Genomic DNA, 18,759 nt, shown 5'->3' with positions numbered 1-18,759 from the left:
AGTGGGCTGACTGCAACACTGCTCAACTATCCTGCAAAACATGATATCTCACATCCCATACATACCACCCATTGTCTGCATAACCCTGTCCTCAGTGGAGCATATGACATATATGGGTGTATGTCATATGGGATAACACTGACATGTGAAATAGATGGCCATCACAACCATTGGACAGAACATGTGTACACATGGCCATGGAGGATGGCCAGAGACATGAAGCAACACACACAGTAGAAGTGATGTACATGTGTATACACCCTGTTGTACATTGGCTCGACACAATACAACTATGGTCTTTGTGTAATGGTGATATTGCAGATGTGAAACACTAAACATCATACAGGACTGTGCAGAGCTTGTGTAGGCATAACATGAAACCACCACATAACATGTCTTGAACATCTTGAGTGTGCCACGACATGAAAGCATTCACCTATACAGTATCCAAATACATACATGTGTTGCACAACATACACATACAACCACATCAGGCCACAGATACAGTACATTCACCTTGCTGGTGTCAGACATCACTGTCATGCCTGCTCCTCATGTGTGTGAGGTACACAGATTGCATGTGGGACATAGAGTACTGCTAAGTTAGCCATGGGTGGGCATAGTTGCCAGGTATCAGTAATATGGTTGCAGATGTGCAGGGGTGTCACCCGTATACCCTTCTGTGACCTGTGTCACACATTCCACATTAGGGTTTAGTGTGTATTCACCTCAGTGATGTGGGTCACATTCCACATTAGATATGTATTGTATATGAACACAGTCATGGCTATGAACTGTGTCAGTAACTCACACTGCATAGCAAGAGTGAAGCCACATGATGCCCTGCAATAGCTATGCACATCAGCTCAATGTGCAGTATGTCACTGCATATTTGTAGGGCAGACAGACAACATTGCATCAGCTGAAGGCCCATGTTAGTATAACATGTCCCTGCATTGGGACACCATTACATTAGTATAGATTGGAAAGGACACCAATGTGTTACACATGTATGCATGTCATTCAACATGTCAGCAGAAGACATGTCATACTACATGTGATTGGCAAGGTCATACGCCACACATCAGGCCGGTGTACTGTAATCCTGTGCTGGTCTGTGTCACCATTGCAAAGTAGGGACAGCCATGTCAAACATGTGTGTACAGCCACATGCACAATGTCTGTAGATTTAGCTCAGGGGTAGGCAGAATAATGTTGAACAGACATGCACTGCTTTGGGGGAGATATGCAAGCTAGGGCTCAGGCAAACATAATATTCAGTTGACATGTCCTTCTGTTCATGTCCTCACACATACGGGCAGTGGCCAACATAAAGTATCAGTGGCAGATGTACAAAAGTCAGCGATGGTCTGTTAACATGTGGGGTATGTTGCACACACACCATGGCAATGTGGTGCAATGGTGCATAGTGCATGCATTGTGTTGCAGGGATGGGGCATAAGCTACTAACACAAATGGTGCAATACAGGTATGTATGCTAACCACCACTATAATTGTGTAAGGTGCATGCCGTCTGCTATAACACATGCATGCTGTTGTGTGCAACTCAGGGATGTATTATAACTACCACTATAATTGTCTAAGCTGAATGCCATCTGCCATATCACCTGCATGTTGCATGCCATTGGGTGCCATAACATGTGTCTGTGTGTGTCTATGTGGTGTAACTTGTACAGTTCTTGTCTTCTTCTTACAGGTGTTGATGTAGGTGCATTGCCCTCCTGCAGTCCACCTGATGTTAGTGTCCACACAGACTCTAGCAGTGATGATGAAAGTATGATTGAGGCACAGGCGGGGTTGTCAGGGGCTGAATTTGTGCCATTGGTTGCCATTCCACCGGTATCCCCCTCAGCCTCACACACAGTTCCCCTGCCTACACATACCCCATCACCACTGGCCATAGAAGAAGGACAGTTAGTGGGTGGTAGCATGGAACAAGGAAGTGTGGAGACTATGGAAGGTGTGCCTGCACACCATGATCCCAGTCAACTGACTGGTGATGTCCCACACAGGCATGTGCCCAGTGCTGTTCATAGGAGGACCGCTGGCCAGCATGCCCCTGCGAGACAAAGCACATCAGCTGGAGTCACCATACGCATGTTTTGGGATGTAATGGAGGCACAGACACATGCTGAATGGCACAACAGAGAAGACCTGAGGCTTCAGAGGTCTGCTGTTCGTTCATTAACTGACAACATCCAGGCAATTGCAAATGCTCACCATCATCTTGCAGATGTTTTGGATAGACGATTGGGTGACATGGTGGGAGCCCTTGACCGTGGCATATCAATCCTCAAGTGTGGAACGTCTGCGCTGGAACATCTGGTGGGAGTGAGGCATTGGGCATGTGGACGTAGGTCAGCTCCATCAGCTGTTGAAGGTCTACATGAACATGCTACTGCACATGCCCACTCCCATAGTGGAGGTAGCAGTATCAGTGCAGCTGGTGCTGTGCAGTCCACACCAGGACACAGCAGGCCACATGCACGTGGTCCTGGATGGTCCCAACAGTGACACAATTCCAGTGGACATGTGTCATCAGACAGTACCCAATCTGGACCTCTGCCTGGTAGTGCCCGTGCAACCCCTGGCAGGCGCAGGTCATGTGGCCATGGCCGGACAATGTGAACTGTGAAACCTGACTTATACAGTCTGCAGCTGCCAATAATACCCCTCTGTAGGCCAGCCACATGCCAGACCTGTGTGCATGCATACGCTCACACACACCAGAAACAAATGTAGGGCACCTCAACACACACACACATAACATCCACACATGACCAATGATATCACAGGTCCTAACACACACACATGATGCCATCTAATGGCGCAGCCTAGGCCTCTGGCAAACATTATCACCCTGTGCATATGATGATGCCTGTGCTGCATCCCTGTCATCCACACCATCAGTGCAGGGACAAGCTCATATGGTCTAATGCACAGAGTGAACATACTAGGTAGACAATTGTAGATTAATATTGTTTAGTAGTATTGACAGGCAGCAGACATACCATGTATTAAAGTTTTAGAATGCATTTTGTACGTCTGACAGTATGTATCATGTGTAACAAAACTAACAGCATGTTGATCTTGATGTTCTGCCTTCCTCTTTCAGGTGTATTTGCATGTACCGGGGGATGTCAGTGTTTGCAGTTAGTGTCCCATATGTACATGTTGACTACTCACAGGTCTGTATGACAATACCTGCATGCACTTTGTAGCTTCCACATCACAGTTATAATCTCCCATGTCTCAATTCTGTTTACTGTTCTAATGATCCAAGAGCATGATAGCTGTGTTGTAAGCTACTGTGTTCAGAGCTGTCACATCCATAGTGGGTGACATCACAGGTATAGTTACCTGGAGCAGGGAGGAGGTAAAAGAGTGGTATAATGGATGACAAGGGTAAAGGCCAGTGGAAATAGTGGCTTCTCATTGGGAAGCAGTAATGCCATGACAGGATGCAAACAGACACATCCACACACTCAGGGATTCACAGACACAGTAACACACACATACAATTGCCAGTATTCAGATGAGAACCCCTGCCTATGTGCAAATCATCATTATAGTACTACGCAATTACAAGATGCGCCACCGAGATTACACATGTACAGGTAGAGGGCATGGCCTAAGATCGATGACATCGACAGGAATACTGCAGTGCAATGAGTGGATATGGGGAGGGGGGGTTCGTCAGTCGGCTATGTAACATCAAGTTGCACCCCAGAGTGTACATGTTAACAGGCAGTTAGAATGCCCGTCTAAAACTGATGATATCAACAGGGATACTAGATTGCACTGAGTGGATGGGGGGAGGGGGCATCAACATTTCACTATGGTAAAATACAGCCTCACTCCAGGGACAGGACAGCCATGCACACACACACACACACACACACACACACACACACACACACACACACACACACACACACACACACACACACACACACACACACACGCACACACACACAAACACACACGCACACACGCACACACGCACACACACACACACACACACACACACACACACACACACACACACACACACACACACACACACACACACACACACACACACACTGTGGCATTCACAAAGATATACACCTATGTCACACACATACAGACACTTGACATGTGTGAGGTTCAACCACCTGCCTATGCCTTTCTTTCTACCCTTCACTCTGTACTGATGTCAATAACAGTGTTCAGGACAGTTAAAAACATACATGACATATATGGGCACACACACACACCCACACGTGCCAGTACTGTGAATCAAACACCTGCATATCTCATGATAGGTATTACAGAAGTACAGCACTATCGCATTCGCTACAAAGCATACTGACTCTTTACTTTGACAACTGTGCTGATATATGCATAATATATGCACAGGGAAAGTATTACTGTTACAGGTGTCAAGAGGTTTGCCTTCAGTGACACCCTTACTGCATTCTACATTGTCTGTCTTCCACTTCAGTTAACAAAACCAGACCTTAGTAGTTACACAGGTTATTGTAGGAATGGTTGTAACACACCAGTGAGCTGTCCTCAGTAATCATTCATCTGCAAAGTAGCCCCACCACTTAGAAGTCATGTCCAAACATCTATCCATACCTCATGTACAGCTTACTGTACTTTGAGTGAGCATATCACCATATAAAGTTGGCAATGTTGAGGCTGTATTGCAACAGCATGATGTACTAAGACAACAGTCACCTTCAAACATCAGACACTGCACATGCATGGAATCTAAATAAACATCAATACATGTACACATATACTGTCTACATCGGTAAATGGGCTATCAGGTCATGAAGATACATTTCACATGTTCCCCACGCCATGTGTGAAACATAGCCGAGCATTACACCATAATAGGTTCATAGGTTCATACTAGGCTATCTGCCCTAGGGCATTTATAAGCCTAGCCAGAATGTGTTTGGCTTTCGCCACCCATTTTAAATTTATTTTGCTATGCCCTTTTTCGAGGTTAGTATACTGTGCCTCTGTCTAACAGTGACACAGAAGTGATACTTGAGGTAAACCTATGATCTCCCATCCACTCATCAAGATTCCTCTTGAAGAGAGTCAATGAGGGACTCTGCCTAACCTGGACTGGGATTTTATTCCAGAGTGAAGGGAGCCTCTGGGTTATGAATCTGTCCCTCCAGCATGTCCTATTTATTTCAGTGCTGAGGTTCAAGTCTCTCGAGCGCATAGCTCGATGGGATTTGGATTTTCTGAGGTGCAGCATGTCCATTAATTCCGGGTTGGACATGGCTTTATATGTCAGACACAGATCGCCTCTGAACAGGCGGTATGCCACTGAGTAGAGCTGGAGTTTCTTTAACCGGGCAGCATATGGCATCTGTTTGAGCCCTTTGATCCTCTTGGTGAGGTACTTTTGGGGTCTTTCCAGTTGCTGCAGGTGTCTGGTAAGGTAAATACCCAAAAGGGGCATTGTACTCAATTATGGGCCTGATGAGGGATGAGTAATGAGGCACAATGACCTCCCCTGATCTAGATGTGAATCCCTTCATGATTAGGTGGGCTATATAAAATGTTTTTCTAACCACTTTGGCCACGTGGTTGTCAAATGAGAGATTGCTATCAACTTGGGTCCCCAGGTCCCTAATTACTTCTTCTGTACTTAATGGATTACCACCTATGTGGTAATTTGTGGGCACTTTGTTCTTGCCAAAGGGGATGACTATACACTTTTTGGCATTTAGCTTGAGGCCATGGCTCTGGCACCCATTGTCTGTTTCTATGAGGCCCTTTTGGAGGATGCTTGTGTCAGCTGGAGAGTCGATTATGGCGCTCTGTTTGCAGTCATCTGCGAACTTGGTCAGCCACAGTCCTTCCATGTTGGCCTGTACCTTCGAGAAATATATACCGAACAAGAGAGGTCCCAGGACTGAGCCTTGTGGGACACCACTTGTAACTGGTTTGGAGTCTGACATGGCTCCAGCAATTCTAACTATGTGGGTTCTGTCCTTGAGCCAGTTTGCAATCCATCTAGTGACATAGGGGTTTATATTTAAGCTGGTGAGCTTATCTATAATGCCCAAGTGGGGTATTGTATCGAAGGCTTTTGTGAGGTCCAGGTAGGCTGTGTGGACCACCTTCCCCTCGTCAATGGCCTTGGCGACTGTTTCAAAGAAATCAACCAGGTTTAAGAGGCAGGATCTGCCCTTAACAAAGCTGAACTGGGTAGGATCCAGTGTCTGTAGGTCCCCAATATCTTTATTTATGAGGTCCATGATGATCCTTTCCATAGCTTTGCAGACCAAGCTAGTCAGGCTTATGGGGCGATAGTTTCCAGGATCCGTTGAGGCACCACCTTTATGGAGAGGGACCACTATTGCTGTACGCCACTCGTTGGGCACATATCCTGTAGCAAGGCTGAGATTGAACAGTAGTTTTATGTTTGGGTTTAGCTCTTCTTGGAGTTCATGTAGGACGCAGCCTGGGACACTGTCTGGTCCCATTGATGCTGTGTTTTTTGCTTTGGAGAGGGCAGCTCTTACCTGAGCATCTGAGATGTCAGGGGGGCAGCACTCTGCTGGGATAGATATTTGCCCTTTTGGTGGGGAGGGGGGGTTTGCACTGAACCTGTCAGCTAGAATGTTGGCAATGTCTGTGGGTTCAGTGTATTTTTTGTCATTTTGGACTAATTCTGAGCATATCTGGGAATTACCACCCAGGTTCCTAACATAACTAAAGAAAGCCTTGTGATTATCCTTAGTGTCCTGTGCAATTTTTCTCTTGAAGTTGGTCTTAGACAATTTTATGAGTGCCCGTAGTTTTTTGCTAATACTGATCAGTGATGCCTTCCCTTTTTGGGATTTTGCTCTATCATTTAGTAGCTTCCTCCTTCTATTGTATAGTTTGTTTATGGCTGGGGTTCACCAGACAGGACGTCTGCCTTTGGAGGATTGGGTATTGGTTTTATTTGGGATTGCATGATCCATGCATTCCTGAAGGTGTTCATAGAATGCGTTTATAAAGGATTCTGCGGTCTGGGCCGTATTTTCCACAGGCCCGGGGGCTTTGAAGGATTCCACCTCGGTTTTGAGGAGTGTGAAATTTGCTTTAGAGAGGTTTTTCACTGTGGTTTTATGGGCAGGGGGTGGGGTCGGATGTGAATATCCAGTGAGATTAGTTTATGGTCTGATCTTACCAGTGAGGGATACACTTCTGGTCTGGAGCATAGAGTCCCCATGTTGGTGATGATCAGGTCCAGTATGTTTTCCCCTCTTGTGGGAGTGGTAACAAGTTGTTCCATAGCATTTGAGTTTATAAATTCTAGGAACCTTTGGGCTAGGGTGTTGTAGCTAGAGTAATGCTCCCAGTCTATGTTTGGGTAGTTGAAGTCACCCAATATAATGGTGTTTGGAGAGACCTTCATATTTTCCAGTGTTCTCAGGAAGGCCGAGTGGGGTTCCTGGGTTTGGGAGGGTGGTCTGTAGCAGGCTATAAACTGGAAGGCAGTTTTACCCACTGTTAGTTGCACATGAATAGTCTCTGATGCTTCGTGCTTTGCCACCAACCTGGAGGTGTGGGTATCTTTGATGAATATTGATACTCCCCTCCTTTTGTGGTTTGGTCCAAGTTTTGGGGCTGGAAAGCATGGTATGAGGTATAACCTGGTAGTGCTGGGGTGCTCTCGGGAGCTCTGAACCAGGTTTCTGTTACTGCATAGATATCGATGTTATCCATGCTAAGGAGAGTTTTGAATGTGTGCATCTTGAGGTTTAGACTTCTGGCATTGAGTAGCATTACTCTTAGTTTCTTATCCCTTGTGATACCTATGGAGGTGGGTTTGTCTTTTGAGCCTTGCCTAAAAAGGCTCTATGGGGGTAGCAAGAGCCTTTGCCAATATCCGAAAGTCCAGGGGTGACAGGTGCAAGCGGTCCCTAGCGAAGCATTGTGGCTTGTCGAGCATATCATTCCAAGCTGACAGGCATTGGATCCCCTTTGAATGACACCAGTACTTAAGCCAATTGTTGTGGATGTTGTATTCATGTACTGGTAGAACACAACCACCTTCACCGAGTAGCCAAGTGTACATATATGACAACAGAACATATCAGCAAGACACACACAGCATTATTCCATGTCATGCTCCTACAAACTGTTACTTGACAGTGCCATGGTGAAGCCAGGGCACTGTAATGATAAACAGTGAGCACATCATACTTGTCACCCACACCTCATGTTTACTGGAAGAGTGCCAGCAATGTGCTCTGTTAGAGATAGGCAGTACACTCATTCAAGCATATGCAAGGTCTGTGGCTTGTAAACATCTCACTCCAGCATGTACTGGCTATTATGGTACTAAGGCTAATGTCCAGACAGCACACAGCATGCATGGCTTGCAATTGTTGACATGGGGTATATGTAGGAGCTGTGGGCACACATGGCTGTACATGTCATGAACATATCACCTGTGACTACTCCGGAACATACAGAGCAGAGCTGGATTTCCCTGAGTCTGCCAATACAGGCCTTCTGTAGGTCCTATGATCCCGTTATTTGGGTATGTTTGTAGGCAGTGCACTAGGTAGACATGTTGAATGACATACATGCCACATGGGTTGTTTTATGATATGATAGGTGTCATGGGTGACCAGTAGAGAGGGAATATTACCTCTGTTAACATAGATATCAAACCTTATGTAATGTTAGCATGCTATCTGCCATGTGCATGTGTGTAATGACTGTAGCCACCTGTATGTAGAAAGGATAACGAAAGTTATGGTAATGTAATTTATGTTGTATGAGTGTAGGATGTTCCATATCCAGAACAGGTACAGGTAGGTCATATCCAACCATGAGGGTGTTGTTTACTGGTGTACAGCAACAGTCGACTGTGTTAATGCTGACAACATCCGAGGGACCCTGGTATGTGTACAACTAAGCTGGTAACAAACAGTGGTATTATTGCATTGCATAACACATTATGCAGCTGTGTCTGTACATGGGTACATTGCACAGTTGATGTAGGCCTAGGTACAGTCCACCAATCAAAGGTTATCTGGTGGTCTACAATACTATGTCATACCACATATAGATGTGCGTTGGTAGTCTGTGGACAAGGTGGTGGATGTATATGAGGATACGACCTAGAATGCAACGTTTGCCACTGTCATCTGTGCCGGACTCATCTGTAATGAGTTATGTCAGAGTAGTGGTCTTTACATGTGAGTAGCCTTTATGAATATGTGGGCACCACCACCTGGAATGGTCCATACCAGTGTTATGGCCCACATGTCTGGATCTGAGTTATATGGTGGTAGTGCAATTGTGCACTACAGAGCCTTCAGCCAGGTGTTCCTCACTGCACATATGTCAGTGTTCCCCATTGTAGGTTCTACATTGAGAAAATGGATTACAAAAGCCATACATCTAGCACTGGTTAGCATAAGCATCCAGTGTAATTGTCTTGTAGGTGTCAGGGTGTTACTTCTGTGTGTAGGACATTTGCCTTGGTATGTGACTATATGGGTAAATGCGACCTAGGTATTATCCACACTCATGTGAAACATGGATGCATGTGCTCTGTGTCGAAGGCTTGTCATTCAGTCATGACAGCCCTGAATGACAGACACTGTACATCCTCATAATAACAGCAGGGCATTGGCTCATTGTTTTGGTCTAGCAGTTGCCACTCATACCATGACATCACTGTGAGTGGCAGTAATGTGCTTGGTAGCAAATGCCACATGTAAGGTGACGGACAGCAGAAGACATTGTGTATATAACCAATATGAGATAGACTTAGTGCAGCAGTCCTGTTAATAATGACAACTACTAACACAGCCGGGAGAGGTCATCTTGACACCTGCACCTCAGTACCATTACAAAATGTGGCTCACACATTATGCTTGCACATGCCACTGTTCCAAGTATAATGCCACTGTCCACAACCTGCTATCAATGTATGCCTTTCAGGGCAGCAAGGTGTGTGACACATACTGTAGGTAGCATCCGCCTGTGTGTCCCAGTTAACCTCGTCCACACATGCATGATTGTGTATACTTATATATATATATATATATATATATATATATATATATATATATATATATATGTCAGTACTTCATGTACATGTATGCATGTGCATCACACAGCACAGACACAGCTATATCATTTACGAGCCAAGTACAGGTATCTGGTAGTAAACCAGTATGATGTGCATATATACTGACAGGTATGATGTACATAGCTGTAAACCTGTGTGTTTACAATAGGAGTCCATTACAATGTGTTCTGTACATGTAAGTGTATGAGCATGCACACTGTGGCCTTCTGTGGTTAGAATCAGAGTGCATCCCAAACAGCCTTGTGCTACTAAGTGTATGAGTGTACCCACTGCCACCTTGTGTAATTTGAGTCAGTACATCCAAACAAGCTCTTTGTTACTAAGTGCATGAGCATGCCCAGTATAACCTTGTGTAGTTGTAGTCATAGTGCATCCCAAATGGCCCTGTGCTACTAAGTTATGAGCATGCCCACTGTCACCTTGTGTAATTGGAGTCAATGCATCCAAACAAGTTCTGTGATTCTATGTGTATGAGCATGACCATTGTAACCCTGTATAGTGATAATAGTTGCCCATTCCACAGATGGGCATACTCCAGTTCAGGTTCCTGTTGTGCTACAACTATACCTCTCAGGCCTACCTATGTGCTACCTGCAGATGATGTGTCTTGTTTGTGCATACAGGTTGTAATGGTCACCTACTTTAAACACACAGGTTTACAGCTATGTACATCGTGACTGTCAGTATCCCTGTTGTTGTCGTCAATCTTAGAAGGAGATTCTGACTACTTTGGAATGTGTAATCTCTGTGGCACATTTCGTAACTGCATAGTGCTCTAATAGTGATCTGTAGATAGGCAGGAGTTCTGATCCCACCACTGACAACTGTTTGTGTGTGTGTGTCAGCAAATAGTGCGGTTGTGTGCATTTGTGTCTGCATCCTGTCATGACAGTGGGTATTGCTGCATTCCAAAGAGATACCACCTTTTGCACTGGCCTTTATCCTTGTTAACTGCTAAACCTCTCTTCCCCCCTCCCTACTGCAAGTAATCAGTCCTGTGATGTCACCCAGCTCAGAAGTGGAATCAGAGTAAGTGTAATTGTATGTGTTCTGTGCCACATACCCCAACTGCATACCACTGTACTAGTTACCTTTACATAGGCAAGATGTGTATGCACAATACTGGCAAGTGTGTGCGTGTTTGTGTGTGTGACTACCCTGTAGCCAGGCATTCACATGTGTAATGTCTTTTAACATGCTGCACACCATGGTAGCCACCTGTGGTGACTGATGTCTACAAAGTATTACATAGTTAGGAATGGTAAAAAATACACAGTCAAGAATGACTACAGTTGGGTATGTTATTTTCCTGTGCCACTGTTGAGCAGTGACACAGAAGTGGTCGCCAGGGTGTAAGTCCATACCCATCATTCCCCCACCCAAACTCCACAATCCCCGAGGTAGATTAAATTAGCCACCATTCCCCACCCCAGACTCCACATACACAACAACCATCCCTTCTCTGGTGAACTGATTAATATTTAAATGTTATAAAACAAAAGATGCCTCTGTTTTGTGTACACGTCAGTTCCTTTGGTACCCTTCTGTGTCACAAAGGGTGTTCAGACATGTGTGTGTGTGTGTATATATATATATATATATATATATATATATATATATATATATATATATATAAAATAGCTATAGCTGTGTCTGTATATATATATATATATATATATATATATATATATATATATATATAGGTTTACTATCACAATGCCGATGTGCACTTGCACGGCTATGAAGTATTCGAACAACAGATGTTCGAATACTTCATATTTCGGCAGATGATGTGAGCGAGCGTTACCATTGCGAATGGACTGTGCATTCGCAATTCTAACGCTCGCTCATGTGAGGATCGTGGTACAGTGTGGTTAGGGAAATACATCCTTTCCTCACTGTAGTGCGATCTCGGAGTTGGAATATTAAGGTGGGGGGTGTGGGGGCGCAGCCCCACGAAAGTGCAGGGGCTTGCCCCCCTGCATAACTGTGAGTTTAGGCTAGGTAGGTAGGTAGTTACGGGACAGGTGGGAGTGCTGTGTATTGCCGTAAATGTCGCGAGCGACATTTTCGACAATACACAGCTATTCGACTTTAGGTTAATTCGGAAATGTTCATTTCCGATGCATAAATTCAAAAATGCAGACACATTTTTTTCTGATTTTCAAATTTATGATAGTAAACCATATATATATATATATATATATATATATATATATATATATATATATATATATATATATATATGTATATATATATATATATATATATATATATATATATATATATATATATATATATATATATATATATATATATATATGTATATATAGATGTGTGTGTGTGTGTGTGTGTGTGTGTGTGTGTGTGTGTGTGTACACATCCCATGGGTGTGTGTGTATATATATATCTATATCTATATATATATATATATATATATATATATATATATATATATATATATATATATATATATATATATATATATATATATATATATATATATATATATATATATATATATATATGTATATTTATATATATATATATATATATATATGTAGTTATGACAGTTGTACAGATATAGACTTGTCTTTGTTGTTTCCCAGAGTACAGCACATTCAAACTTACTGCACATATGTACACAAAGTGACTGTCCCATTTGTTTTCAGTACTGTGGAATACCTGTAGCAAGATGTGCATTATAAAATCCATGCAACATGTATATAACCCAGATGGCTTAGTGGTAAGTCCAGTGACTTTAGTGTGAATGGTCCAGGGTTCAAGATCTGCAAGCCTTGTTGATATTGTCAATTTGGACTGAGCAAGGCAGTTGTAAGCAGGTGTAAATGTGATTTTGTGACAGTAAGCAGTGGGTACATGCAGGTAACAGACATGTACAGCTCACAGTACACTTGAAATGCCCTTTCTTGGCAATCCTGCTGATGTCACCCACCTACGAATACACTTATGTGACTGCTGTAACCCAGTAATCTCCATGATGCGTGCTGCAACTGTGTAATGCTGTAGTGTGATAAACTAGTTTGTTAGGTGTTCTAATCCCAGATAAATCAACTGTGTGTATGTGTCTGTCTGCCTAAGAAAGAAACAATGCTTTTTAGAGTACGCACACTCTTTACAATTCACATACTCACCTTTGGCAATCCAGCTGATGTCACCCACCCAGAAACACAGCCCTGGGATTGCTATGACCTAATAATTTCTGTAGTGCGTGCTGTAACTGTGTAATGCTGTAGTGTGGTAAACTAGCTAGGGAGCGGTTCTATTCCAAGACAGGCCAACTGTGTATGTATCTGCCTGAGAAAGAAACAATGCATTTTAGAGTATGCACACTCTTTACAATTCACATACTCACCTTTGGCAATCCTGCTGATGTCACCCACCTAGAAGTACACCTCTGGGAGTGCTGTAACCCAGTAATCTTCATAGTGTGTACTGTAATTGCATAATGCTGTAGTGTGATAAACTAGTTAGGTAGGGGTTCTCTTCCAAAACATGGCAGGTGTGTGTGTTTGTGTTTGACATTCAGAGCCTGTGTGGAGGTGGCTGTGAGTATCTAACCACTGGACATGTTGGGGAGCGTTTTTTGTAGTTTTCCTATATGGTGTCCATATTATATGTCACAATGTCCACCTCATGAGGAGTACAGATGTCAATCAGCCAAGAGACTGTGTTGGCAAGCCATACCCCTACATATGGCAAAAGGCCTGTTGAACAAAGTAGGCAACCCTTCTATTACCCGGAATACGTTCTGAACCCATGTGTCATACACAAACACACTTGCCTAGAATATCTCGCTATGTTGCTAGTACCCTGCACATTGATGACAGATAGTAGGCATGGTGTGATTGCAGTGGGCTGCAGAGGGCATGGCACCCCGTCCAGCAGTAAAATAGGCACATACTTGTGGACAATGTGCCTTCACTATGTTCCCCACTGGATGCCTGCAACATATGTGGTGCCATCAAATGTGATCCACAAAGGCCATACAATGCCTTAAACACATGCCCTGTATGGACAGATGCCACTGACACTAGGGAATACCTGTATCATGCTATCAATGCAGGTGCAGGGTCAACCTGCTATCTATTAGCAGGTCCTGCCACACCAGGCCCGTATTGGCATATCTGATGATAACAATCTGTGTACACAACATGTGCCAGCCAAACCAGGTACACTTGTACATGTCACTGTACATTATTGTGGGATGTGCACATCCCAGGCAATGTTTATCAAAGGACTATCAAACACAGACATGGCATGCATTGCAAAGCAATGGCCATACACAATGGTAACCAGGATGACAGGACAGTTCATACAATACCCATCTGTGTGGGACACTGCAGACACTACACCCCTGAACCACAGTGCAAACCATTGTCGGGTGGTGTGATGCCAAGGATTACCCATCACCCAGCCTTGTACAGCCATCTTGCACAGCCAACCACTACACATCTATGAAGCAATGCACACATGCATGTCAGTACTGGCACCTTGTGTCTGCGTGTGTGGTATGATGCTCCCAACCACAGTCCCACCCAGTATAACTCTCATTGGCATACTGACTGATGTCAGACACGTTCACATGCCCTAACCCATAGAACCTCAGGATATCCCCTGTGGTTGTGGTGCATGTAGGACATGTGCATTACTGCAGTGTGGAAAACTAAGTAGTTAGAAAGTGTATTTGTGAGCCTGACAAAGTGTGGCAATGTGTCTGAGTCCCTTAGAAAGTGTGGTTGTGTTGACAATGACATTTGTTCATGTGGGCAGCCATGTGTGCTATACATAATGTATGCTTACTATATCTCTGTTGTAGATGTCGCTCACCTGCACACATATATGTTCTTACAGCACACCAACATATCAGCTATGTGGCACATGGAGTAACTGCATGCACTTGTAATAGTAATGGCTAGTCAGTCAGGGGTTTGAACTCCTGTACTGGTAGGTGGTTTACAGACAATGCTTAGGTTTTAGTCTCCAAGTCCTTCTCTGATGTACTTTGCCTCTGTCTGTCCCTCTCACACACTCTCTGGTGGATGTGGAGTTTTACACCTGCTCAGCAGCTGCTTGTGTTTTGTAAGTGATGGTCATGATCAGGTGATGGCCTCTGCACCTATTGCAGTCCTCCTCTAGCTGATTGCATGTGGAACAGCTGTGGTGACATTCCCATAGCCAATCGCATGGAAACACAGTACAATATCTAGGAACATCATGTTGGTGTTTGCCCATGACAGTCGCTGTGAGTGTAACCTGGATCTGGTGTTTGGTAAACAGCATCACATATGATATCTGGATATTCTTCAAACAACATACACAGTGGAAAATAGCCTAAAGACAGGAGGGTGATGTGCCAGACATGACTACAGCATGTAAGTGTAGCTATGCTTCATTGAGACTACTGCCAGTTTAACAAGTTGTGTGTGGTAACAGCTATTCTGCATGTTTTAAAACTGACAAGACAGTGCTCTGTTTGTGAGGGAACCCCCATGTTAGGGCCATCTGTGGACTGGTCAGTGTGTGGAACCATTTGTTTCTTGTGTTACTCACTGAACACACATCTGTGAACTGCAGAACCATAGTGTGAGGACTGCAGTCAGTACATGGTGATAGTGATGAGAGTTACTGCCATTGCATCCCTGATTGGACATATGTCACATGAAACAGTGGTATGACAGTCACTGTCTGAGGTTCTCACAGTGATATGGCAATAATGGGGCACTGTTCATAGCTGCAGTCACAAGTCTTCTACACTTTGTACAGATGTTATGCAGTGTATATGCATGTGTTGTGCTCCCTCTGCAAATGTATGCTAACTGTTGTGTTGGGTTGATGGTCATATCTATGCATGCTGTTATAAGTAATCCTGAATGCTGCTGTCTATTACTAAGCCATATCTGTGATAAAATTGCAACACCATAGGCTGTATGGGATTGGAGGTCCCAGCGGAACATCCTGTCCCACTTCAGCTGGCCATGGCACCGGGCACCAGCACATCTGGGGCCCAGCCTTGGATCTCCACCTCTGTTGGCTCTGTACCACCTTCTGGTAGAAACGCCACTGAGGGTGGGGCTTGTCCTCCCTGGGAGCAGGTCCAGAGAAGAACTTGTCCGCTGTCGTACAGTCCTGGACGTGATGCGTAGGGGCTCAATAAGGGGTTTTGAGGCCAGATACGCCAGCTCGAGGGCAGAGTGTCACATTTAGAGGGTGAGCCTGCCCCTCCTAGACAGCCCCCAGCACAGCCACTTTTGCTGCTGTTTTGGTGCAGTGTTGGCTGCCCATGGGTGGGGACCTCCATCCCACTGTTTCCATCTGGGGGGCTCATGGGCTTGTGACTGCCGAACACCCCTCCTTGTTCAAGGTGTATCCCCCCACATGTATCATATACCGACCCTGTATGCTGTCTTGTCTGTCATCCTACCCAACCTATCCTCCATGAGCATACCTACTCTCCTTCCCCCACATCCCACTCTCACCCTACGGAAACAAAAGGACAATCTGTTCCTAGAACAACATTTGCCCCATACATAGCTGTCCATTTCACACATGTAAACTTTTTAATTTGCATCACAATATACTCCAGTTGTCCTCACATCTGTCTCTCAGACACATGATCCTGGTATGCACATGACTCCTAAAGGTTCCAGGTACACGTGATGCAGATGACCCTATTGTACACACGACACTACCGGTCCCTCTATGGTTACCCCATTTACCTTTTTCATGATGATGATGTTGCACACAGCACCTTGCAAGAGTACCGTTCTCACATAATGATTGGACAGGAACTGTTGTGTTAATGTAAATAAAATGCACAGAGTGATGTATTTGGCCAAGGTACAAATGTTTGCGTGTATTAATGACACGTCTGTCTGAGGGAGTCTTGATATTACATAGGACAACACAACTACATAATACAGGCGTTGCTGGTGTTTCCATTTTCATTCCTTTTTAATGCTTTGTTGTCACATGGGATGTTCTTGATATATCTATATATATATGTATGTATCTATATCTGGACATAAACACACACACACATACATCTACATGATGTAATACATTTCCTATACTGTTGAATGACTGTGCTGGATGATATGTTTGTGATAACATTTAATGTTTGCATGTCTGCTGTGGCTTAGTGGTAAATCACATTGGCTGTGGTGTGCAGGGTCCTGGTTTCGAGGCTTGCAGAGTCCATTTATTTTGTTGCTGGGCAGAACAAGGCTGTTGGATATGGAGTGATTAAGACACTTTAAAGTAGTTGTGAGCAGGTGTGCATGGGTTTGCACGGAGCTAAGCAGTGCTAACCTCCTGTTACAGTTTCTTGCACCAGCGGCCAAACAGGCTTACACCCGCTTGCTCCCGCACTTACAAATGCACTGCATTTGGTGTTTGCATTTAAAACTCACACCCCTGGGTGGGAGTGAGGACTATGATATTATCTTGTGATGCCAATTACATCGGATTACATGCCTACAGTATCGGGAATGGCTGCCCATTAGGCGTAAGCATGTCGTTCGACTGTACAGAATTCATGGCCTAGCCAGAGTTTGATTCATACTGTTGGTATGTTCCTCTTACAATGTGCACCTGTCTGGCTAATACATGGGAACTGCCACCATTCAATAAAAACAAGTAATTGGGTTTTGGAACCCACATCCTTCATCTGAGTCATGTTATTGCATACCTATTATTCTATCATCTTTCTAAGGCTGTAAGTGGAATATGTGCTTTCTATCCCTATCAGACCTCTCAAACGATTGGGGACAAATATCAACTGAATCAGGGACAAGTCATGACAATATCAGGGACAATCAGGGACACATTTAAAATAACTATAGCTATTAACCTGACACACTGGCAGACTCAGAGCATATGAATTAATAGACATTTTCTGAGGTAAATGAAGTTTATAACTCTTAATTGTTGTCATTATTCATTACGTGCAATTCACCACCTTTCCTCCAAAAGTCACTAGTTTTAGGAGGGATTAAGTGGGACAGAGTTAGAATTTGAGTCAAAATCAGGGACAGTTGAGAGGTATGGTCCCTATTTGTCCCCCCAATGGTTTATGTCCTGTCCAGTGGATTTGCTCTTAGGGGTTGAGAGGTATGGGAGTAAGCTATGCCCATTTTGGAATATTACTTACATCCCCAGGGTGGTTCTAATATGACTGCACCAGCCAACACCTGCACGCCTAGGCCCATAATTGCATACCGATAGTTCCCCCACCTGCCCCTCCTCTACAGGACTCATCCATACTGTGGGTGCAGGTGGGGTATAAACACACCACTACACATTGCCCACTCTCCAGTAGTCGGGACACATGCCGTACGTTGTGTCGACCCATGGGTTATCAGGCTGGCACAACCTACTGGTCTGTGTACGTCTACAGCCTGGTTTGATGAATCATTACAGGGACTGACTCCGATGCTCAGTAATTTTTGGGGTGTCCCACAAGGGACATTGATGTCTTTGTTTCAAGATTAGACCTGGCAGGTCTCTCCCACTGGTAGTATCCTGCCAGTGGTCTGGGAAGCAGTGGTGTGTTTACTTTTATTGTGTGTCTGTATGTCTCACCGGCCTAGTTGGGGGGG

Source organism: Protopterus annectens, chromosome 1.part0, assembly GCF_019279795.1.
Source record: "Protopterus annectens isolate FY-2018-M chromosome 1.part0, PAN1.0, whole genome shotgun sequence".
Lineage (NCBI taxonomy): Eukaryota > Metazoa > Chordata > Ceratodontiformes > Protopteridae > Protopterus > Protopterus annectens.
This window is presented reverse-complemented; position numbering follows the sequence as displayed.